The 25,865-nt window shown below is 45.7% G+C and overlaps 1 protein-coding gene across 6 annotated transcripts in view; it reads left to right on the top strand.

Annotated features, from left to right (window-relative positions):
* FAM227B (family with sequence similarity 227 member B) overlaps positions 1–25,865 on the top strand; it is a 3,234,040-nt gene that overhangs the window by 214,221 nt on the left and 2,993,954 nt on the right. The window lies entirely within an intron of this gene.

The raw sequence follows: 25,865 nt of genomic DNA on the forward strand, positions 1-25,865 counted from the left end.
TAACTGATCACTAAACCAAGGGGCCGGAGGGTGGTGTATATTAAATGTCTGCTTACGAAGTGGGAGACAAATGTCTGCAGCAGATGTGAGCCAGCGATGAATGACGTCCACTTGATCAATACTATTGATCTCAGTGAGGGGCATAGAATCAGACAAAGCACAGTTGAATTTGTTGGAATCCAATTTCTTCCAGTTGCGGGTCATTCTAGGTTTAGGGGCGATAGCTAGGTCCTTAAAGGAGAGCTCAAATGAAATGGAAAATTCTAGAACAAAGTGGTCAGACCACGGGACAGGTAAGGGGAGCTTACAAGATACTGCATTCAAATTAGATAGAATAGGGTCGAGCAGATTGCCCGCCTTGTGGGTAGGGTCTGAGTTGTGAAGGGTAATATTCATGGCCGCTAGGTCAGACAGTAGGTTAGTACTGATTGGGCATGTTGTATCGTTAAAATGAATGTTTAGGTCACCAACAATGAGGAAATTGGTTGACATCAGTAGTAAAGGAGCTAAACATTCTGATAGAGATGCGGCCCATGAAGAGGCATGGCCGGGGGGACGGTAAATCAGGACGCCTGTAAGGGTGACATTTGGGGATAGCAACAGCTTAAACAACCCAGCCTCACAATTAGAGATCGCAATGTCCTCCCATTTACAGGAGAGGGTTCTTTTAAAGATGATGGCTATTCCCCCTCCCTCCTTGCCCTTTCTGTTACTGGCCACGAGGGTGTAATTATCTGGGAGAGCAATCGCAATATCAGGGCCAGAGTGGTCCGTTAGCCAAGTCTCCGTGAGGAACAGGGCATCCGGTTGGGCGGAACAGAGAAGGTCAAAAACATCTCTACTATGCTTAGGGAGGGACCTGCAGTTTAGACTAATAAAGTTAAAGATTTGTGAGGGTGGTTTTGGAGTAGATATACATAAGAAATTGGACGCCGAAATGTCTAGTGTTGATGCAAGTGCAGTAAGAGATAATGAACACTCTGGACAGATCAGGGGCGTGTGCTGAGGGGAGAAGGAGGTATCATTAGTGCAATGTGGAGTCCTAAGGGACAAGAGAGTTTGTTTTGAGTACGTTCGCTTGGAGTCAGCGTTTATTGAAGCATAGGAACTGGCCCTGGGCCGTGAACAGACGCGGACGGGCGCAGACGGGCAGGACTCTGGCACAACTCCGGCGCGCCACCGTCGCGCCCGCTGCGCACGTCCGCTGCGCGTCGTCCAACACATCGGTTAAGTAGGAATGCGGCGGTCGGATGACTAGACCGCACACCCCTGCTTCCGCCGGAAGTGATTAGGGATAGGAAGACCTCCCTCCACACCACGAGCTGGGCTCGGGGAGGAACGGGGAGTGTTAGAGCACAGAAAGGTGACTGTCAGTAATCGACACACACGTTTTTAAAAGTAAGCACTTTTTAAAAAATACACGAGTGCAGGCAGCCGATAATATGCCCCTTTGCTCTCTCACAGCATCGTCACACACCCCGGAACCATAATGCACCAAAAGACAGATAACAGTTAAAATAAAATAGCGTGGTCAGAGCACCTAAATCGTGCCTCCCACAAAGTATTTATACAGCGCGGTGCTAGCACATAGATCGTGCCCCTCGCAATCAGGTCATAGAAATGAAGCGCAGTAGTGCAACAGTACACGTACCCTTGTTGGTTGGACTGGAATGCTGTACAAAGCTCCTTTCCTTGTCCCAAAAGACTGACAAGAGCATGACGCCACAGCTTATATGGGCTGGATATCCGGTCCTATTAACCTCACCTTTGTGTTGTTAGGGACGGGTGTTAGTATATGTCATGTCCTGATGTTCAAGGCCACGTTAATTTTTTTTTTTCTGAGGGTGCTGTTCAACCGCTGGGGGAGCGTCGAGGGAGTTCACCAAAGAAGGACTTCCTTTCCTTGACAGGGAACCCGAGACGAACCATTGACCGTATAGGGCTTGAAGACTGCCATTGATATTGCTTGTAAAAAAAAAAATACTTTGCGCAAATCAGCAATCTGGTGTGAGTCGTGCCTTAATATCCTGGTACAGTGGCATACTTGTCAGAAGCCAAACCAATAGCAAATATTGTAACATTATGACAGTTTTTTAGGTCTTCTTTACATCAGAATCCTCAACCTCTTCTTTTCCAAGGCTAGCTAAGCTAAAGTTAGTACCAAAAGGAACCTACTCAAGATTCATAGATGGTTCACATTTGCATACTATTTCTGAACAATAGAAGCAGTGTTCAGGAAAGGATCAGCAGGTGCTTTTCTTGTTTCTGCTTCTCAGCGGTTTTGTACTCAATAAGATAAGTAGAGCAGAGCACTCAATGTGCCTTCCGCCAAGAAAAGTATTTACAGCTACTGGATGATCTCCTGCCTTGAATCCCTTGATCAATGTTCCTCTCAATGAGTGGATTTTTATAGCGCAGTGGGGTACCCAGGTCTGGCGTTGGAGAGCTCAGTTGAATAGCCAGGTCTTCAGTGCCCTTTCGAATTCCAGTAGAGAGGACGAGGTACCAGTGGCAGCCGGCTCAAGTAAACGCAGTGTGGTGGGGCAGGGCACTGCAGGGGGGAAGCCAGCAGACGACGGAATAGGTATTATTTATTTAATCATACCTATTGAGTAGTCTGTCGACTCCCCCCTTAAACCCCACCTCACAGTGTTTACCTGCGCAAGCCGCTGCTGGGAGGTACATAGCTGCAGAGGTGTACTCTTCACATTTTTTAATCTTCAAATTTTCTTTTGTTTAAAAATATATGCTGAGAAACCAAGGTATTAATTTCTATGACACTGGGTAATAAGTAGAAAAACAATCCAGGCCACACTAAAATAGATTATGAACTTATTCAAGCAGGCTGAATTGTCACATGGCAATCAAGTGGCGTTTGTACACTTGCATTTAAAACACACACCTAAATAAATGACATAGATAATCGAAAAGGGGGATGCCTAATAATAGAAAATATATGATGATTATCTTTGAACTTTTTTTAACATTCACTAAGAGGAGGTGGTCCCAAAGAGACCTCTTTGCCTTTGCAACTGGGTTACCACCTAGGGAGTCTGTGACTTTTCAATGGTTTGTAAGTGAAATTGCAAACTATTGATACAATTGCAGAATGGGTTTGGTTCACAGTAAAAAAAACTTTTGTGGTCACAAACACTGTGAATTCACAAATCATGTGGTTAGTGATCGCAAAAGTGTATTGTACATGAGGCCCACAGTCCTATATTGCCATTGAGGGATTCTAGTAACATCATAAACCACAATGCCGAAGGCGAAGTTGATAAATGTGATCTGGACCCTGAGATTGCAGTAAAGGGTGATATTACAAGTTTTACTCGATTTGTAGCTTTTGAGCATTGCCCTTGGTTTAATTTTTATTATAAAGTTGTTTATTAATTTTAATGCAGTAAAACAACAGAGCAAAGCAATGGTAACAGAAGGAGACCAATAGTACATTAGAGACCAACACTGACTTATGATTCATGAGCCATGCCTCTACCACACAGCAGAACCAAGGCAGCTTTAACTACCAGCCTACTTGGCTGACAAAGGGTCCCAGTTCTTAGCATGTATCTCCACAGACCCTCTCCATTTATACAGCATTTGCTTCGCTGTCGCACAATAGTGCATGACTCGATACCATTCCACTGTCGTTGGAGGGGAGTCTAATCGTCAATTAAGGGTAATGTCTCTCTTGGCCACCATGAAAACTATGCCAGCTATTAACCTCTGTGCCTCGACTCAACCCACCCCTCCCTTTTTCCCAGCGGTACCACCATGCAGTCTAACTCCTTGGGGTACCCAATACAGCTGCTAAGGCATTGTAGATCTCTTGTCAGTAGTTATGCCTAAGGTGTCAGTCCCATACAATGTGATGAACTTCTTTGCCCTCAACTTTCCTACATCATGTACAAGCAATACTGGTGGTTCGTATCACTTTTTGTTGGAAGGATACTACATCTCTTTCTGTTCATGCTTGGTGGTCGTGGAACATCTTTACAAGAAGAGGTGCTCAATTGTCTCTACAAGGAGTTAATCATAATTCGCTGTCTTATCAATCTTTTTGCTCTCCTATTGATTCATATTTACTGTTATGATTATTGTTTTTCATTGTATATTGTCTTTTATTCATAAATTGCTTCTGACCAAGTTTGTTATGTTAATTGTAACTCTACATTTCATATAATATGATATATACTGTCCCCTCTCCTTCCTTTCTTCCCTTCCTTCTCCATTCCTTGATTTTATTTTCTCTTTGATTGCTTATTCTCTTATTGTATTTTATTGATCTATGTTAGCTAGGCTGTAATTTATCTTACTCAATTTATTGTAATTTAATGCTATTTAATATATTTTTCTGTATTGTCCATTTTTGTCACTTTTTCAAAATTCAATAAAAATTATTCTGAAAAAAAAAAAAATACTGCTGGTTCAGCCCGTCCTTCACAGTCTATGGGGACCAGAGGTGCAACTATAGACACATTTCAGGGGGTGGGTGGGGGGGCTAATAAAAAATTTCGGAGAGGGGGGGCTAATTCTTCCAATAATAGGCAGGTTGGAGATACAGGGGCTTTAAGAAGGGGTGAAAACACAACAAAGTCTCGTTAAACATGTAAATGGTCTCTTAAAGACCTGTGAAGTACTCAAGTGCAGCTGTGAGTGTGTGCCCGGGAAGCTATCTCAGCCCGGGCTGACACACACAAGGGGGGTGGGCGAAGCCCTGTGAGCCCAATGGGCGTTGCGCGCCTAATGGGGACTGTAATAAATCTTGTTGAAGTAGGTATATTGAATAAGCATGAGATTAGATGCGATGTCCAGCATCCGCGCCGCCATTTTTGCCTCCTGCCAGTCATCGTCCTATACTTCGCCTAGATCAAAGCACTAAGGGTCAGATGTATCAAAGAGGTTTACCCATTCTGTGTCTATGGAAAAATGTGTTGATACATATGGACCTAAGTATCCCTAAGGGCTGCAAAAGGGTCTGGGCGTTTATGGTTAAGATCTGTGTGGACTAGAGATTCCTTTTCGGGCAAATGCTTCCACCATCCGCTTTACCTCAAGAGGATTATGTTCCGGCACCGCACCTAGATCTCTGACATACGGTTCCTTAGTTTCGTTTTAGTATTCATTGTTTGAGGATCCAGGAATGTTTGTCACTGTACCGAAAAACATGTATTTTTTGTTTGGGTTTAGATAATATGCAAAAGATTTTTGTGATTTACCTGTATGCTTATCTGTATGACCTTGGGGGCAAGTCATACTATGTCCAAGGCATTGCATTGTATATAAGTTCTAAGTCAAACCTTGGGCATAGGAGAGGGTTTGGGTAGTTGGTGTTTGTCCTCTGGCAGACGGGTTAACTCTCTGTACGGTGTCAGGGCAATTGTTAATAAAGGTACTCCTACTTCTGCGATCCTGCGTGCAAGAATCTTTACAAATTTTGCGACGATCTATTTTACATATTTTGCGACGATCTACTTTACATGTTTAAAGTTTGTTGCCATTCAACTGTGTATTACTATGAATGAGATTTTAATGTAAAGCAGCACTACAAAGAAATGCATATTTGTATTCTAAATAATGTTTAATGTTGTAGTACATTGAGTATATTTAACAAGACTGAAATTGGGAAATATAGTGCATGTCTGCAAACAAATGTACATACTCTTTTTTTGCAGGCATGTTACAATGCTTATTTTTACCTGCAGAGGAGGATTCATTGGTACATGATTGCATCAAAGATTTGACTGCAAGTGCGAGCTTGTGATGTGTTGTGATTAATGCTCTACCAGCAGCATTGTAATTGTGAAAGTGTTTTATTTTTCCTTTAACCAGCACATTGATTTTACTTTTTTATTTGTTTAGGAAAGCTGAATTTTCTGCTCATTAAGCCAGTCCTATGAATTACAATTTCACAATAATTACCCATTTTCAGAGAAATGTGAGCTTTGAAACCACTGTCAACCATTCAAGAAGGCTTTGAAACCACGGGCAAACATTAAATAAACCATTCATGGTTTCGTCAGTGAATAGTTCTGTGCTGTTGCCATAGACATAGACAATGTTTTTCACTGATATCAGGATCATACTATCCGTCGATACTGACCACACTATCTGTGCCTCGCTCTCTCATAACATGTGCTACCTATATAATCAATTCAAATAGAACATCAAGCAGTATTTATTTATTTCACATTCTACAGCACGACTGTGTTAAAAAAAATTCCATATCATTAGGCCTCCTTGTATGTTCCTTTTAATCTTTGCTTATTTACCTGTATCCTGGCAGCTGGTGACATTTGAAAGTGGTGAAGCGTAAACATTGGACATAACTTTTATATAGCGAGCGATGTGAAACAAGTTCAATGGGACAAATCTGGGGTCCAGGGTGAGTCCCTCTCCCAAGAAAGAAATGAAAAAAAAAGATAGGCAAATGGTGCATTTTAAAGCAAATGAATGTAACAATAAAGCAAGGCTTATTAAGCAGTGGGAACATATAGGGGCCCATTAGGATGTCGGGCGGATTGCCTCTGCCAGGGTTGCGGTGGCCACCGCCACCCTGGCGGAGGCAATCCGCCCGACATCCTTCCCTGCATTCCCCCCCGCCATATTACGATGGCGGAGGGGACCGCAGCGGTGGGAAACACCGCCCACCTGTTTTCCGCCCCGGTCGCCTTGCGGCCGGGGCGGAAAAGGGATAACATGGTGGCGGTGTCTATCAGACACCGCCAGCCATATTAGCATGGGCATTTTTCAATGCCTTTCCGTGGCGGCAATGCCGCCACGGAAAGGCAGGCGGACTTCACTCTGGGGGACCCCTGGGGGCCCCCACAGTGAAGCACAGTAGGGGGGTGCACACGGGGCGTACCTATGGTACCCCCCTGCATTTGCATAATGAAAGCGGCAGGCACCGCGCGCTGCCTGCTGCTTTCATCATGCAAATACTGCAATGCATTTTCAGCATTGTGGCGGGCGGTGCAGAGAGCACCGCCCGCCACAATGCTGAAAAAATCCAAAATTAGCGCATTATGGTCGCTCTCGTCTCTTGTAATGACCCTGAAGTCGATGACCTGAGCCCAGGCACGTGTTTCAACAAATATGTAGTCCAGGTGTGACTCCTGTCCAGACTTGTTGAAAGTGCATTTTGGAGGGATGTCAGATTGCACGCGTCCATTGCAGGCCCTAATTGAGTGATTAAGTGTTAGAGCCATGATTTGGACGGCTAAGGGCGTCCATGACCTGGGTGAGGGGCCCACTATTGGGGGTATTGCCCAATGATCATCTTCTTCCAAGGTTACGCCATCCTTCAAGCCTAATAGTGGCTCGAAATGGCAGTTCAGGTCACCCCCTACCACAAACTAGGTACCTTGAGGAATGGTATTCAGGAATAGGGACAGCTCCTCTATGGTTCTAGACTCGCTTGTTATGTTCACGGGTCTAGAATACACATTGAGCAGTGCGAGCTTTGAGGCGTTCGGCCACTCTAAAATCACGCATTGAACGTCCTCAGACAAAGTATTCAAGGTCCTGGCCTTACATCCCAAGTGGGAGCCCACCCAAATAGTTAGGCTCCCAGACGGACGACCCTTCCCCCCCCACCTTGCCGGAACTGAAAATGAGGCGAATCCGCTCCGTGTTTGGTCCTCTCTAGCCCAGGTTTTCTGAAAAAGGCATACATCGTTCTTATCTATGAACGATCCCCAATCTGGACAGGCCATTTTATTACACAAACCTGCCAGATTCCATGACAGTATTAACAATGAACCTGGGTTAGCACTAGTCTCAGTTCCCCGAGTTGGGGGCCTAGGTCCTGTGTTAGTCGGAGTGGCCAGAAAAGTGGGTAAAGTGTTTGGGCCTTCTACCGAGTTGCGAGAGTCAATGGAACCAGGGGGTGAGCGTTCCAGTAGCCTTGAGTGGTCGCTCTCGTCCAGGTTCGTGCCTCGAGTCCTATCTACTCTAGTACGTATGATAGTCCCCCTAGGCTGAGTCAAATTGTTGATATGACCATCAGTTGCCTTGGTCGACCTGCTACCCCTTGCTTGTACTGTAGTCAGTCGACCATGTCCAAACAGCTATACTGGTTATAATTCAGATATTGGGTAGGCATATAGGTATTATGAGACTGATCCCTAATTCCCCTACTCTGCCCTCTAGCTACCACCCTAGTCCAGCCCTCCTCTGGCCCCAGTTTAGGACACAAAGAATCAGGTGGATAAAAGAAGGACAGTGGAAGGGGCTGAATTATTGTATCGGAATCACTGTGCGGCCAATTGCAAATATGGGAGACAGACCTCGGGTCCCTAAAGTTGACCAAGACACAGTCACCACTGATGTTTTTAGTAGTGTTGCCCACCCAAGACACCCTTCTGACCATCAAAATTTCACTAGAGATTTGAGGGGGGAGAGGTCTATTTTTGTTCAACCAACTGGCAGCCTTGTTTTTAAGTTATGCAAATGATTCTTTGGCTGGAGCGTCTAGCTCAGGGACTCCAGTTAGGACAACTACAAGAGGAACTGCATCGGGAGGTAGATCTATTACCATTTTCTTTCTTGATATATGGCCCTCTGGTACTTTTTGCTCACCGTGTAGATTTGACTTTTTAGCCATCATCGGAGCATTAACAGGAGGGGGCGGCTGGACATTCCTGTTGGAGGTGCTCTCAACTATGGGACAAGGGATTGCTAAGGAATGTATAGCAGCTGTGAGTATACCCCCCTCATTAGTATCGGGCTCCCCCTGTGTAATCCTAACTGTTTTCAGACAGTCTGCAGTAGCCACTGTGGCTTTTTCTATGTTTGTCAGCCTTAGTTCGATCTGGGCGAGTCTGGCTTCTAGGGGACTGAGCAAGGACTATACTAAAAGTCAGTGGATCTGCCCCGGCCGATGTTATGCCACTAATGTTGGTCTAGTAGGAGAGGGAAAGGGTATAAAAGTCAATGGCAATGGCACGGGATGGGGTCCAAATGATGGTTGGAGGGCTTTGTTTCGCGGATGCATTTCAGAAGGGCATCTTCAGATATCGGGTCAAAGTTTTGCCAAATGGCTATGGACTTGCACTCCTCTGGAGGGGTAGGATGAGCGACCTGATCCACAAGAGATTTCACTTTTTCGTTGAAGAATATAGCGAAATCCGCTGCTCTCTTTGCAGAATCCTCCAACTTGGAGGAAGGGGGAGAGCGGTCAGGACTCTTGATGAGATCGAATAGTTTTTTGGGTCTATTTTTGGCTGAGTCAAGGAGGGATTTGAAGTGCGCCGCCTTTGCGAGTATTGGTCACATCAGTGACCAATACTCGCAAAGTGACAATCAGACCTTCGTGGGTGACTTCAATCTCCACTGGGGCTCACCGCAAGACTCTTCCGCAAACTCCCTGGCCACCTTCCTCTCTGTTAATGATCTCATCCAACACTGCACAGTTTCAACACACTCTAAGGGCTCAATCCTGGACCTTGTTATTTCCAAAGCAGGCATGCTTTCCATCTCTACCCCTATTCACGTAGACTGGTCCGACCACCTCCTCATCCCATTCTCTATTCAACTTGCACACGCTATTACACTTGGCCAACCCAAGAGGGCTATCTCCTGGTTCCGAGATGTTAAAAATATTGACGTCGGTCCCCTCTGTGAATCAGCTTTGTTATCACTTCCAAGGCTAGACCCGAACCTAGAGGTTGACGATCTCACCTCCCAATGCCTCACAGTTCTTGCAGGTGAAATCAACAACGTCGCTTCACTCAAAAGCAAAAGGTTATGGCCCACCCCCTCAGCACTGTGGTTCAACAAATCCCTCTATGAAGAAAGGAAGCAGCTAAGATTCCCGGAGAAACAATGGAGGCAAGTGCCCTCCACCGATAACTTGTCCACGCTTCGCTCCGCAAGATCCAAGTACCACAAACACATCTTCCTTGGGAAGGCGGCGCACTTCAAATCCCTCCTTGACTCAGCCAAAAATAGCCCCAAAAAACTATTCGATCTCATCAAGAGTCCTGACTGCTCTCCCCCTTCCTCCAAGTTGGAGGATTCTATGCAAAGAGAGCAGCGGATTTCGCTATATTCTTCAACGAAAAAGTGAAATCTCTTGTGGATCAGGTCGCTCATCTTACCCCTCCAGAGGAGTGCAAGTCCTTAGCCATTTGGCAAAACTTTGACCCGATATCTGAAGATGCCCTTCTGAAATGCATCCGCGAAACAAAGCCCTCCAACCATCATTTGGACCCCATCCCCAGTGCCATTGCAATTGACTTTTATACCCTTTCCCTCTCCTACTGGACCACTCTGGTCAACCTCTCCCTCTTTCAAGGCTCCCTTCCTGTCTCCTTCAAATCTGGGCAGGTCACCCCGCTTCTTAAAAAACTAACTGCTGATGCGTTTGACCTCAACAACTTCCGCCCCATCACTAACTTACCCTTTCTTGCGAAGGTTACAGAAAGATGTGTAGCGAAACAACTCTCTCGTCATATCAAGGACAAAGATCTTCTTGACAATTTCCAGTCTGGCTTCATTCAAAACTGCAGCACTGAAACAGCCCTACTGCAAGTGGTTGATGACGCTCTGAGGATCCTCGACTCGGGGGGGTCCTGTCTTCTAATTCTCCTTGACCTTTCTGCAGCCTTTGACACTGTCAACCACAACACCCTCCTCAACATTCTTAAACAGAGAATGGGCATGGAGGGCACTGTGCTTAAATTGTTTGCCTCCTTCCTCTCTGATAGATCACAAAGGATCAAAATAGCGAACAGTCTTTCATCTCCTGTGGCGGTAGGTCAAGGTGTTCCTCAAGGCTCTATACTTGCACCCACATTGTTCAACCTCTACTTAGAACCATTAGGAAATCTCCTAAGTAAATCCGGGATCCACTACCATCTCTATGCTGACGATACTCAAATCTACCTCAAGGTCGCCTCTACCCACGATCTCTCGATCCTAAGCTCTACTCTCGACTCCATTCATAACTGGATGTTTACTCATCAACTGATTCTGAACCCCTCCGAATTCCTCCTCTTCTCCTCGTCATTCTCTCCTCCCCCGGTGCAATCATGGATGGATCAGTTGAATCTACTGAACACTAAACCCATCATTGCCGACAGCGCAAAATCCCTGGGTGTCATCCTCGACAAAAAACTCAACCTAACCCCCCACATTAATTCCATTGCAAAGTCTGCTCGTTACCATCTGCGCCTTCTTTGGGGAATCCGTCGCTTCTTCCCGGAGCAGGACCTTATAACCCTGGTGCAATCGCTGGTCCTCTCCAGACTTCACTACTGCAATTCTCTTCTTACTGGCCTCCCCAAATGCCACCTGTCCCCCCTCAAATCGGTCTTGCATTCAGCAGCTCGTTTCATTTACGGGGCCAAAAGAAGCGACCACATCACACCAATGTTATCCACCCTCAGCTGGCTTCCAATCGAGGCTAGAGCCATCTACAAGACTGCTTGTATCACCCACAAAGCCTTGCACTCCTCCTCTCCTCGCTACCTGGCGAATAAACTGAAACTCTCTGGATGCTCTAGACCATCACGGAATGCGGAAAATCTCCTGCTTGAACCTCCCACTTTCAAGAAGGAAAGAACGATGGCACAATCCTTTTCAGGCAACGCGGTGAGAATCTGGAACTCCCTTCCGCCGCAGCTCCGGACCACCACCTCCTCCCAAGTTTTCAAAACTAACCTCAAAGTTCTCCTCCTTCAAAGACACTTCCAAATGTAATCCATGCCCTCTCTATTCTCTGAAGGAAGCCCTTCCAATATAGAATAATCTACTTTACATGACTATGGAAGTGTCTTCCCAGTGTGTTCTTGTGGTTTGAGAGTCTGCCATTTATTGCAGTATTATCTTTCTTCCTGTGTTTGGTACTCGTGTGTAACATGCACCCGTTACTTTCACATGTAACACACTGTTTTCTGCCTCTTACATTTGTTTATTTTGGTTACCTGAACAAGTGCCACCATGGCCTACGTAATGTTTGGTCTTGTGCTTGAGTGCCCTCCTTATATTGCAGTATTATATCTCTATGTTTACTTTGTAGGCTTTTGTAACCTGCACACGTCACTTTTTCCTCCTGTAATGCACCGTTTGCTACCTCCATTATTTTGTTGGTTCACGATTGTCACTTTTGTAATGCACCGTTTCTACCTCTTGTTTTTTGTTGGTTCACGATTGTCACTTTTGTAATGCACCGTTTGCTACCTCTTGTATTTTGTTGCCTCACGATTTTCTTTTTTGCTTCATTTAATGTAACGTTAGCTTTTGTATTTTGTTCACTTGTAATGTTCTCATGTATCAGTTCTGTTCTGTTCCTATTGTGAAGCGCTCTGACACCTTCGGGTAAAGTCCGCGCTATATAAAAACGCACAAATAAATAATTAATAAATAAATAAATAAATAATGTTTGAATTATTGGGCAATAATATGGGCGAGCTTAGTGCTGAGAGGGTAATAGATTCATTGGTAAGTAAAGGGGCCTCCTTGGCTTTTACCAGGCCCTTAGGATCAGATTGGCTAGAATGTTTGGCAAGCTTAGCCTTTCTCCCACCAGATGTCTGAACCCCACGTTTCCTTTTTGGAACAGCCCCCTCCCGATTCCCCCGCAGCTGACGGGTGTTAGGCTTAGCAAGGTTATCAGCTAACGGGTTATCATATATGTTGGGTAATGGAGTTGTCTCAGGTATAGCAGGTAAAGTAGATTCTCTACACAATAGGAGACTACTGCTGGGGTTTGGCGAGTCAATGGTTATTAAATTATCGTCATGCTTTGAGAGATCATTAGCAGGGAAATCCAAGCCTCTTTCAGGCTTTCTAGCATTCGCTATATGCCCCAGCGAGGATCTCTTAGCGTTATCAATTTCCTGAGATAGTCGCCGATCTAAAATGGTAATTTCGTGAGATAATACAGAGCTTGCTCTGACGAGAAAATTGTCCAAAGTACCTGCTACAGAGGCCCCCGAGGACGTAGCTTTGCTCCTGGTCTCCCGGCTCGTCATTGTCCAAATTGGCGTGTAACAGTGTGTCTAAAGTTAGCAAAGGGCCCAGATCACGCCGCGGTATTCACACTAGTAACTAAGGGGGATGGCCCGGTCCAGTCTCTCTCGGTCTGGAACGGGCTAAAACGGGCTAAAACGGGCCTGCCCTTGGCCCGGGCTTGGCCCGGCGTGCGCCCGCGCGCGATCCGCGATGCGGTGGGTGTAAGCCAAGATGTAGGGCGTACAGGGGGTGGGAAGAGGCACCAGCGTCAGGGCTGCTGGTCCTCGCAGTCCCACTGTAGTCCAGGCAAGAGAACAAGCAGTCCACTCCTCTCCAAGCGGCACCCGCGAAGCAAAGCGGGGGCCGCGAGGCGCTTTTAATAAAGTGCGGCGTGCAGGGGGCTGGAAGAGGCACCAGCGTCAGGGCTGCTGGTCCTCGCAGTCCCACTGTAGTCCAGGCAAGAGAACAAGCACTCCACTCCTCTCCGAGCGGCATTCCCATAGTGTTCCACCTGACTGGTATTTTGGTTTATCTCCTAATGGGGGCATTTGTGTGTTGTTTCAATTGCTGTGTACTATGTATACTGTACATATATGTGTCGGTCCATCCGGCTGCCTTGAAGGCACGGAAAAAAAGGGCGGAACTGACGTCATCACGCCGACGAGGCTCTCTTATGGCTCCAGTCACGTCAGCGGAGTCGCGAGCAGAGCCGGGCTTCTGTGACATCCTCGTCGGCGTGGAGAGCTACAAAAATTTCCGAATGCTGCTAGAGCAGGGGATATTCACTAGGTGAGGAATCCACAGGCAGATACTGTATCCACCAGAAAAAGCGTTACCGAAGGTAAGTAACTTGTTCTTCTGATAGTGTGGGTTCCATAACCCAACTGACTACTTCAGCCCCTATGTCAACATTTTTATTCTAAAAGGGTAAGCGTGGCAAGCAGTCAGCTGATTTACTCACAGATCCAGGAAGGTAATGCACCTGAAAGTTGAACTCCTCAAGACCCTCCGAACCAGTCTGGGAGTAAGGTGCTCACTATGTTGACATGACGAAACTTGCATCAAAGGCCGATGATCAGTTCTCACTAAAATAGGAACCCCTCATAAAGAGAACTTAAAATGTCTCACAGCCCAAAATGTGTTCATAGCATCTCCTTCTATGCAAGAATAGTGTTCTTCTGTACCTTTAAGTATTCTTGAAGCGAAAGTAGCCACTTTTTCTTCACCCTGTACCATCTGAGACAATACAGCTCCCAAACCCCTGATACTGGCATCTCATGGTAAGAATTGTCTTAAATTTGGTATCAAAATGCCCAATGAGGGCATTTTGACAATCTCTGACTTTATATATGCTAACGCTTTATCACACTTATTTGTTTTGTTCAATTAAAATGCACACCTTTTTTAAGCAACAATCTGATGGACTCCACCACACTTGCAAAATTCATTAAAAATTTTGAGTAAAATTCAGCAAGTCCCAGGAACAAACCGACCTGTTCTTTAAAACTGGGAGTGGGAGCTTTTACAATACACACTGCCAACTCTAATTTAGGCTGTACATGCTCACCAGAAATCACATGTCCAAGGTAAGTAACAGACGTAACCCAATACAACATTTTTGCTTCTTTACAGTGAGTGCTTCCTCTCCCAGTCTCTTCAACACACTTCTCAATACATTCTCAAGCTCACATTTTTCCTTGCCATAAATAAATGTGTTGTCTTGGAAGAATAGGACATTTACTAGGTCACCAAGCACCCGCTTCATAATTCTCTGGAAACAAGCTGCCGCCATGCCAAACCAAACGGCATCCTTATAAAACGGTAAGCACCTAAGGGAGTCACAAAATAGGTCAAAACCACTAGCGCCAACCACTCAGATGCTTCAATTTCCTCTATTACTTCCATGTCTAAGAGTCTCTTAAGTTCCTCTTTCAATGGTTCAGTCATCATATTAGGTACTCTCCGCACTTTATGCACACATGGTTTTGCTCCACTCTTCAAGAAAAAACGGTGCTCAAAATCTCTGAGCAGACCCAACTTTTCACAAAACAACTCAAGAAACTCTTTGAAAAAACGTTCCCCATCACCTAAGTTGTCAATAAGCATCACTTGGTCCCTTGGATTGCAAGCACTGAGATTTAAAATGATTCCCAAATCACGTTGGTGCCTCCACCCCAAAATAATATCACCTCTCTCTGTTACATACATTTTTCCAATGGTTAGTCTATCCTTAAACTCAACTTTCATGACTGTATAACCTAACAGATTGATGTGCGAACCCCCATAGCTAACTGGATTAATATCAGGAGGCTCTTACTTCATCCCTTCATTAGCGAAATGTTCATCCCATTGTTTATTTCCTATTATAGTGAAGGGCCAGCCTGAGTCTGCAAACACCACAAAAGTCTTTCCACCAACATCAGTTTCACACTCTGGCATGACTATTGTTATAGGCTCCACCTCTCCATTGTCCTCACTTACACTCAGAATCACAGTCCTCACATTCACACAGACATTTTCCACAGTCTTCACCTTTTCAGCAGATCTACATACGCAAGCATAATGGCCCTTGATACCACACTTACGACACACCTGCCATCTGCCACAACAATTCGGGCTATTAGAATAGTGTGTATAGCTGCCACATCAGAAACATTTGACTTTTTTGCATTTCTGGTACGTTTTTCAATTTTGTACTAGAAGACACTTTTAAAACGTTTCCACCACTACGCTGGAGTGCTTCTTTCTCAACCACTTCGTGAATGCTGTTCTGTGCAGGACGTTTGTCCATTATTAAAGCGTTACTCCTCATCTCCTTCACCCAACCTGATGTGTTTTCCATGTCTTTCACAATGGCAATGGCTTCCTTGCGCCCTGTTGCTATTGGTGCATCCTACCAGGTGATCTCTGATGAGAGACTCAGTTAATTCACCAGAGTCACATGTACGAGCTAAGGTCTTTAACGATGTAACATAGTTTCCCACTTGCTCATTGGGTTCCTGTACCCTGGTGCAACACTCGTGGTGTTCCAATACTATATTTATACGTGGTCCAAAGTACAGTTCAAGCATTCTTATAGACATTTCGAAAACATCCGAAGGCTCTCCATCACCATCACCCACAGGCAACTCATCAATGCTGTCATAAATATTGCGTCCTTCAACACCACAATTATGCAGAAGGATGGATTGTTTCCTTTGAGCAGAAAATCTCCCCTCCCCCCAAATTGCCATTAGATAGGAATCAAACAATTTTCTCCATCTTTTCCATGGTGGAGTATGTACCCCTTTTCTGAGAGAAAAGCTGGGGGTTGAGACATACTGGTGCCATTCAAGATGACAGATGCACAAATGTAGGGCACAAAGGTTAAGAAAGAACTTACTAAAACTTCACCAAAAACAAGTTCCAGACTCTCAATGTCAGTGCATCCGATGAAAATGAAATGCCACAATGATCGCGGGGAAATAGCGTGACAATGTAATTCTCGTCATCGGTGGTTACATAGGTGATATGCCCTACCCAATATGGCAGTACTGTCTGCTCTGAAAACAGAGCGGCGCGTGTGACCTCATCACATTGATGTCTTGACTGCACTCAGCGATACTCCATAGTGGTTGTCTGCGAGGCTCACGTAACCACAGCTCGTTCCGATGTCTGATTCTGCTGCTAGGTAACCGCTGTTCATGAGATGGCGGCTTGAGCAATGTCGATTCTCAGCCGCAGCTGTCCGTGAGGCCTCGGTAACCACAGCTCCTCCCAATGTCTCAATGTCAGCTGCTTGGATACAGCTGTTGGCGACAGGCAGCTCATGCCCTAGTTCATGGAAATAGGGTGAGTAAGAGGGTGAGTAAGATACTTTATTTGCATAATTAATTAAAATCATTGCAACAATATACATTAATAACAACATGGGTAAATGATCGGAGTTTGAGATTGTCCAAGTTTAGTATGCGCCTTGGTTTCCATACAGGATAAAAAAAAAATGGTTAAAAAAGGAGTGTTCAGAATAGAATAGAATACAATAGAAAGACATTTGTAGAGCGCATGGCTACCCGGAAGCATCCCAACTCTAATAACTGACACGGGAAAACAGAGAGCTACAGAGGCTAAGGGAAAAGCATGGTCTTTAGTTGCTTCCGGAAAGCCAGATGGTCAAGGATTTTGCGGAGATGGAGAGGCAAGGAATTCCAGAGTTTGGACGCATTATCGGAAAAAAGCCTACCGCCACTCCTAGACTCCTTGATCTTAGGGATCTCTGCTAGGTACAGATCGTCTGATCGAAGATTCCGGTTGGCTTTATATGGATGAATTATGGTGTAAATGACAGGTGGGCCAAGTCCCAGCCTTGTCTTATATACTAGGCACAAGGCCTTGAACCTAACCCGTTCCTGAACCGGAAGCCAGTGGAGGAAACGGATGGCCGGTTTGGCTGAGAGTCTATTAGTGGTTCCCATCAGGAGTCTTGCGGCGCTGTTTTGTACTGTTTGGAGCTTTGTGACAGCGGCGATTGGGGCACCCAGATACAAAGCGTTTCCGTAGTCCAGTCTTGAGAGTATTAATGATTGGACCAGTACTTTCCTGGCCTCAAAGGGAAGGAGGGGCAGGACCTTTCGGACCATTCTAAGAAGGCCATTGCAGAGAGCTGAAGTTTTCCTGGGCTGAGCCCTAAGGCTCAGGTCCTGGTCCAGCCATACACCAAGGCTCTTAATTTCTGCTTTCGGAACTGGGGCTTGACCCATGCTAGGGGGCCACATCAAGATGGGATTGAAACTGAGAGTGTCATCCAGAATCATAATCTCAGTTTATCCTCCGTTAAGCTTGGGCTGGGAGCCGTCCATCCAGTTTGAGATGTCATTTAAGCAGGAGTAGAGGGCATGGGTAGTTAAATCTGCTTGATTGAGCCAAACCACCAATTGTGTGTCATCAGCGTAGGTAATTATCCATATTACATAGGGAGCTACTATTGGCGTCTAGGGGGGACATTTAGACATTAAAAAGGGTCGGACTAAGTGATGAGCCCTGTGGCACACCACTCAGCAGACAGGTGGGTGTGGATACAGTGTTTTCTTCAAAGACCTGAAAGGTTGGCCCCTCCAGAAAGGAGGATAGCCAGCAATGCGCCGTGCCATCCACTCCTATACGCCTGAGTCGCCGGATCAGAATCGAAAGATTCACCGTGTCAAATGCGGCGCTCTAGTCTAGGGGTAGAATGGCCGCCGAAGCTCCTAAGTCCAGAATTTTCCTACTCTCCTCTACTACTGCCAATAAATCAGTTTCGGTGCTTTGGCGTGTGGGAAACATTAGTAGTGTGTTATGGTTCCAAATCCCTGGCTTGATTGAGGTCAGGAGCCATTTCTATTTGCAAAGAATCCCTGACCCGGAAGGGAGTAAAATGCGAGTTCTAAAGTGCAATTTCTGTTACCGAGTTGAGAAAACCGAGTGAGAGTGCAAACTCTGTGTGCAAAAATCGCAAATAGAGACGCTTTTGGTGTAGTTGAGGCCCAGGAATCATCTGTTGTCAGGTTTTTTGTGTCCTTGTCCTACCCAGGCCACTTAAGTTCATTCAATTAGGAGATTCCGAGGTGGGCCTGATTCAGTAGTATGTGTCATATCAAGTCTTTCAGACGACTTTCAGTGTAGCTTAAAGTCAGCGCTTGCTGTTGAGACACATCTGTAGAATTATTTAGTTATTGCCGCTTCCATCCGAGAACGCCTCTATGGTTAGTCGGTCTTGTCATTTAGGCAGTCATTTGTTGGCTAGTTTGTCTTTTAATGCTTGTATCCGTGGCTGTTAGGAATTTTACCAAGTGGCAGCTTGGTTGGGCGTCCTCGCCGGAGAAGCTTTCTAACACCGCTTGTCTACAGGTCCTTATATGTTTCTTATTAAAAGATGTTCTGAGTAGGGTCCAGCGCTCCCCTATTAGTTCCCTGCATATTGCGAGGAGGTGCACTATGTACTCCTCTCCTTCCCCGCAGTGACAACAGATTGCAGGCTTTGGAGGGCATAGCCACGGCGGCATGTGGAATGCGGATGGCAATATGCCTAGGCGAATTTCAGGAACTTCTCTTTGGTGGTTTTGGAGAAGCCAGTGTGGTGGTATGCTTGGAGTGAGGCTTTGCTGCGAGACAGTATGGTGAACCAGCCATGTGTGCACTCTGACAGAGTAACTTTGTCTTGTATGAGGGATTCTTTTTTAACAGTGTTGTTTACTATTGTTTTAAGCTTGCATAGGTCCCTGATATCACCCAAAGATGCCGTAGCCTCAATTGATCGAGTGAGCTTTCCAAGTAGTGTCTGGCTGGGCATGCCTCCTTCATCGTAATAGGGCATACAATGTTTCAGTTCAGTGCAGGTAACTCACCGCAATATACGTTGTCTGATGCAGGTGTGGGAATTCTTCTTAAATGTAGAATTCGGATGTAAAAGCTTCAACCGGAAACATGAGTTCCAAAATGGAAAATTGGTGGTGCAGCAGTCTTGTACCCCATCAAGCGCAACTTGTCGCCAGTAAAAAAAAATGCCAGTCTTCTTGTAGTCAAGATCATTTATTGTTCTGAACTCAGCCCCACCAACATCAACAACATGCTAGATCAGTTCAGGGACACCAACTAACCCACTACAGAATTCTCAACCAGAAGGCTCTTAAAAATTCTTGGAATGTGCTGCCTGTATCTTAAAGGTACAAGAAAGAGACAATTACAACAATTGCCTTGTTATTACAAGACAGCAGCCTTCCTGTTTTTGTTCCAGATTGAAAATGAATGACAAAGATGTGGTTGTTAATAAACTGAGCCCAGCATAATGACCTAGTATACAGAGCATGTGGCAGTTTAAGAAATCGTAGCCTACAGTAATCAGTCAGGAATGTCACAGTATGTGCTTCCCCCAGGAGGTACTATAGTACCTAAAAGCACAAAGCACCACTCGCAGTTATCTGTTGCTCGAGACCGGATAAAATTCACAAGTTCAGGCTGACTGCGGTAGAGTGTGGGCCGGATATAGTGGCTATGTTAGTCCAGCTGAAAGATTTATCTTCTAAAGTACAGCGTAGAGCGTTCTTTAGGAGGAGGTGACGGCCACGAGAAGCAGGAAGCGTGTTGCAGATGGTTGTCGCAGTAGAACAAAGAGGAGGCCCGGTGTTGCATATGGTCATCGCAAAGGTCCTGTCAGGCATCAAGGACAGTCATTGCTGGAGATTCACGCTGGTGGTCACCACGGGCTGTCTATGCTGCAGTGCGAAGTGCAGATTTCGCAGTGCTGGCAGTCGCACTAGTGCATGTTCGGGTTCACTGGAGCTTCGCATTGGTGGGCAGCGCAGGCGGCTATATCTTGCCATGAATGGGCCCATTTGCAGTCACAAAGAGTCCAAAACTTCAGAGTTTTTTATTTCCTTCAAGAAGGAGCTCAAATGATGCCATGCCAAGTGTCCAGGACCTGGGAGGCACCTCTTGGGGCTTAGGAACTCCCTCCAGCGGAAGCCTGTGAAGGGTTATGCAGGTCCAATTGCAGAAGGTCAGCTGGGAAGTTTCACAGGAGCCTCTGGAGCTTGTTGTGTCCCTGTAGCTCCGAACAAGAAGTCAGTCAACTGATCCCTGTAGTCACTTCAGCCTGGGATGCAGAGAGCAGGTTCAGTGTTCATTTCAGCAAGCAGGGCAGGTCTCAGGCTGCAGGGCATCATTTTTCATTGGTATCCATAGGTCCAGGAGTGTACTGAAGTGTGTTTTTTTTTTACTGGGTGCCCTCTTTGAAGCGAGAGAAGCTTCTGGAGTTTCCCCCTACAGAGGTGTCTGGAATATCTTGGCTTCCTTGCTCTAGTCCCGTTCTGTCTGGGGACACAATAGGCTAGTGTGAAGTCATTTGTGTGTGAGCCGACCCAGTGCCTTTAAATGCACTGGGTCGGCTCACACACTACTTCTGCAGTATACAGAGGTCCAGCAGTGTACTGAAGAGTGAGTGGATGGGTCCTTTTTTATACCTGGTGGCCTCTTTGAAGTGAGAGAAGCTTCTGCAGTTTCCCCTTACATAGGTGTCTGGAATTTCATGCCTGCTTGTCCTAATCTCAGCCTGGGGACAAAATAGACTGTTGGAGATGGTCCATCCTCACCAACACCCTAGTCCTCCTTTGTGATACTGTCTAGGAGGAATGCACAAAGGCCCACTACACCTAGTCATGTGACCCAGGAACAGGTTGCAGGCAACAAATGATTAGGACAAGAAAATGGCAACTAAGAGGCATTTTCAGAATTGTGACTTAAAATCCAACTTTACCATTAAAGAGGATTTTAAATTACAATTCCTTGCACACCAAGCATGACTTTCGTAACTGCTCCCAATCAAAATACAATTACAATTATTAAATGTAACAAGATAAACCAATGTTATCTCATGTGAGAGGTAGGCCTCACAGTAGTGAAAACTAATTTATGTTCACTACCAGGAAATGTAAAACCTAAAGTACATGTCCAACTTTTTAAATACAACATACCCTGCCCTGTGGCTGCCTAGGGCCTACCTGGAAGTGATTTACATGTTTTACAAAAAAATGGTTTTGGCCTGCAAAAGATTTAGGGCCAGATGTACGACCTGCAAAATAGCGCATCGCAAATTGCTAGTCATTTGTGACTCGCAATTAGTGATGCGCTATTTTGCATGTAAAACAGTGTGGTTAACACTGTTTTCGATTCCCAATGGGGTCGCACATTGCGAGTCTCATGAATATTAATGAGCCTCTCGCAATTTGCAAGCCCATTCGGAATGTCAGGACCTCCCAGGGATGGTGGCCTGCTGGGCTCAGGAGACCACCATGCCTGGGACTGCTTTTAAATAAAGCAGTTTTTTTTTTAAATGCAGCCTGCTTTCCTTTAAGGAAAACAGGATGCATTTAAAAAAGAAAAATGAAACTTTTCAGTTTTCTGGGACCACTGCCTGCTCCCAGGGGTCAAAGGTCACAAACTTTTAAAAGGCCATAACTTGGGCACTGTTGGGCCTATGTGAATGATCTTGGGCTAATTGTACTCCTGATGTTGCACCCTATATACCTGGGCCATTTCTATCACACTTCCTGTCCTATGAAGGGCTCACTTTGCTGGGAGCTGTCTTTACTGACTCCTTGCGCCAGTTTTCCCCTCTCAGTGTGCCCTCCTCCATCTCATGATCTCTTGACCATCTTGCAGGGCATCTGGGTAGCAGTGGAGTCCAAGTCTTCTGCTAGCTGGTCCTTACAAGATGTAAAGGAACCAGCCTCTCTGGTCTGAACGAGAGACTCGCTGGTCCTGGGTCAGCTGTAGGCATAGTCCTTTATCCTTCGAAGGTGTTACCACTGTCGCAGGGACCAACTTCAGCTACAACAATTCTTCCTTGTGCAAGAATTTTTAAATGGGGGTGTGAAGTTCTAGAAGCCAGGTACCCCTAGCCAATCCTAGGGTGCCACATCTACCCTTCTCCACTGTCCCTTCCCTGCTGCACAGCATGGTAGGACAATTCAAGATGTGGCAGTCAAAAAGTCTCTGCTCACATCTCATCTGGCAGCCTCTGCTCTGCAACTAGCTACATCACTGTAAGGGTCTTTCCCACCAAAACTTCAAAGGGGACCCCCCTTCTGTGTTGCCTCCTGTTGTTTGGGGTTCCTACTTTATTCATTGGGCCTGGGATTACCCAACTCTGCTACAATATGACAGCTAATTAACAGATGCAGATTATCTTCTCCACCCCTTCCTCCTTAGGTGCTGAGTGAAGCACTGTGTACTGCACCTTTTGTATGAGGAGGCCTTTGTTTCCTGTGCTGGTTAACAGTGAAATTAATGTGGCTCAGCAGGGTGAAAAAAGGCCTGGACTCATGAGCTGAGCCAGAGAAATATGAACATTTTGGACTACCTGTAAACTGTAGATGCAGGAACTTAAGACCTGTGTATTCAAACTGAACCCACGTGTTTCACCCCAGTTTCATATCTTATGGGACTTTGGGCCTAAGGGAAGGGAAGCTATGCGCTAAGGCGGATTTCCTCTTATGTGTATAATACAGTGTTACTGCAGACAAAATAGTAAATCATACTGACTTTATCTTTGAGTGCCCACTAAATTATAAGACTCATCCAAGGTCAACATCTAACTTTGCAGAGACCCCTCCACACCAGGCTTCCTTTGCGCAGTTACCGAGCTTTGCATGACCATAGTCTCACTTACGCATCCCACAGATTTGGGCATGTGCCGCAGCATCCTTATCTACAAAGGTGGAAACTGGTTGCAAACACGTGCAGTCTATTTACTATGTTACTGTAGGTGAGAGCAAGTTGTGAAACTCACCCATACTAAAAAGTCCATTAGCTAGTGATCAAAAAAGCAAACATTCTGGGCATTCACATTGGCTCCATGCAAAATTGTCATCTGCACATGAACACTACAGTTTAATCTAGTCCCTCATCATTGAGCTGTAAACAAGCTGCCCCTATGACATGCTCTGAAGCATCTGTCTAAACTACAAATTAATGGTGAATGCTTATGCCTTTCAGGGGGTTAAATGCATGTTGGCAAGCCTCTGTCCAAATCACCTTTCTGGGTTGTTTCCTTGAAGTGAGTTCTGTCAAGGGTGCAACAATGTTCAACCTTCAGTAGTAAGACTGTAAGGCCCAAAAAAGCTTTGACATGGATTTGTGTCTCGGGCGGCTCCCAGGCCATATTTGTCTGGATCTTAGATGGAAGGGGCAGTACATGTCGGCCGCCAAGTTGATAGCCCAAGTCAGCAACGAAGTTCTGCCCTATCTAGCACGTACTTTCCTTGATAGTCAGCCTGCCTTTTTGCAAAGCTCGCAGCAATTACTATTCCCAGCTGGAGCTGAAGACTACCATGGCATCCAGGTTGGTCTTACTGTATCCTACCAGTCCAGTTTGGATCCAGTTGAACAAGGTCTGAAAGCAGGCATGGGCGCTCATTAATCCGAACGGCATTACCCGGAATTGGAAATGTCCCTCTGGAGTACGGAATAGAGACCTTTTCTGTGCACCCTCAGTTGGGGAAGTCTGCCAGTACCCTTATCTCAAATCTGATGTAATAAGGAATTTGCCAGCCCTAACCTATCAATGAACTCATCAGCTCAGAGAATGGGGTTTGCATCAGGTTTAGTGACTGAGTTGAATCCCCAATAATTCACCCAGAACTACAGTTCTTAGTGACTGAATTGAATCCCTAGTAGTTCACCTAGTACAACAGTTATGGGTTGCTACCCAATGTGGTAGCCTTTGGTACCAAAATAACCATTCTGGATCAGGGTATACTGAAAGGCTCAATCACACTCCAGCTCAGCATCTTGAACACCCCATCCTTCATGCTGGCTATCACTCTGTCTGATAGCCTGTAGATTTTGTTATTAACAGGTACTCTGCTTCCTGAATCTATATCATGGGTATACTAGTTGGTTATCCGTATGGTCATTAAGAACAAAGAGGTGGAATTTTCCAGTAACATGATGCATTTACTCTGTCGCTCTTCGGTCAGAGTGGGGGAGAAGACTACTGTCTCCACTGAGCCAACTTGACAGCAGATCTGTGAGGGGCTCTCTTTTCTCCTCCTCTCCAACATCTGTCACCATAAGCATTGTTCACTTAGACCTCTCAAAGTGGACTTTACGTCTTTTGACATGCAGGACCCTCAGAGAGTTCATGGAAGTCTGGAGGTCCATCAGGTAGGTGATGTAATTGTCTTTTTCCTTGACTTCATAGTCCACGTTCCAGGGGGACTCAGGGCAACACAGGTCCCATTACCCACGCTTTTGGGCCAGGTTGGTACTCTATCAGAGTGGTCTTCTGTTCATACCCTTGCCAATCATTTTCTCCCTGCCCTTCAAATTCATGTTGGCTTCTTTATGCATTGCCCCATTGTGGTTTGTAGCGCTAACATGTAGTTTATCATGTGTTGTAAAGGTTTCCTTAGGGCCTTCTCCCACCACTCCTTTACAAGACTGAAATGTTTCTGGACAAATAGAAGCTCACAGGGGCAGAAGCCCACTCCCTTGTGAGGCACCTCTCTAGTTGGCAAACAGCAGGCAGGGTAGTGAAAAGTCCTACTTACGGTTTCAGGGTGCAGAGAGGTTCATTATCATTCCTTATAAGGTCATATTGAATCTCTCAACAACCACATTGGTGTGGAAGTGATAGGTTTAGAGAACTTGTAGGTAACCCCACACTCCTCCTACTTGGACTTCATTTATGCTGACATAATGTTCATTCCGCGATCAGATTCAGTCTCCTTGGGAAACCCTCGTCAGATAAATATTCCCATCAGTGCCCTTGCCACCAGAGGCGCAGTGACCATTCTCAAGGAAAGGTCCTCAGGGTACCGAGTGGCATAGTTCACCAACACTAGGTAATCCTGTGCCCTAGGGCTGTGTTAGGGCCAAGGGGTACAACAATGTCCACTCCTACCCTCTTAAATGGTGCTCCTACTACAGGGAAATTCCAGAGGGGAACTCTATGCTTCCCTCTTGATTTGTCACTTGCCCGAAAAGTCACGAAGGACTGGCAGAACCCATCTACGGTAGTGCTCACCTGGGGCAAAAAAAAGTGGGGGACCAGTCAGGCAAATGTTTTGGCATGCTTCGATGCATCAAGTGTGTTAAGAGAGCCAGCGCCACTGCTCAAGAGAGTTAGAGCCACAGAGTCCCGTTCATTCCAAGGCCAGAGTGTTCCAGGACTCCATAGAGGGTTGCAGTCTTCTTCAGGGTTCTGTGAAATCCATCTTTCCTCGAATATTCACTCCACTGTACAACAGTTTAAGGAGGAGTCAGAATGTTCCGGAAGGTAATCACCTCTTCCCAATCCTAAGGTGACATATTATCATGCCACCCCTGTGCCACTCTCCTACACAGCTTTTTGGGACATTTTAAACATGGCAGCTTCAACTGATTTATTGAGG

Source organism: Lissotriton helveticus, chromosome 3_2 (assembly GCF_964261635.1).
Source record: "Lissotriton helveticus chromosome 3_2, aLisHel1.1, whole genome shotgun sequence".
Taxonomy (NCBI): domain Eukaryota; kingdom Metazoa; phylum Chordata; class Amphibia; order Caudata; family Salamandridae; genus Lissotriton; species Lissotriton helveticus.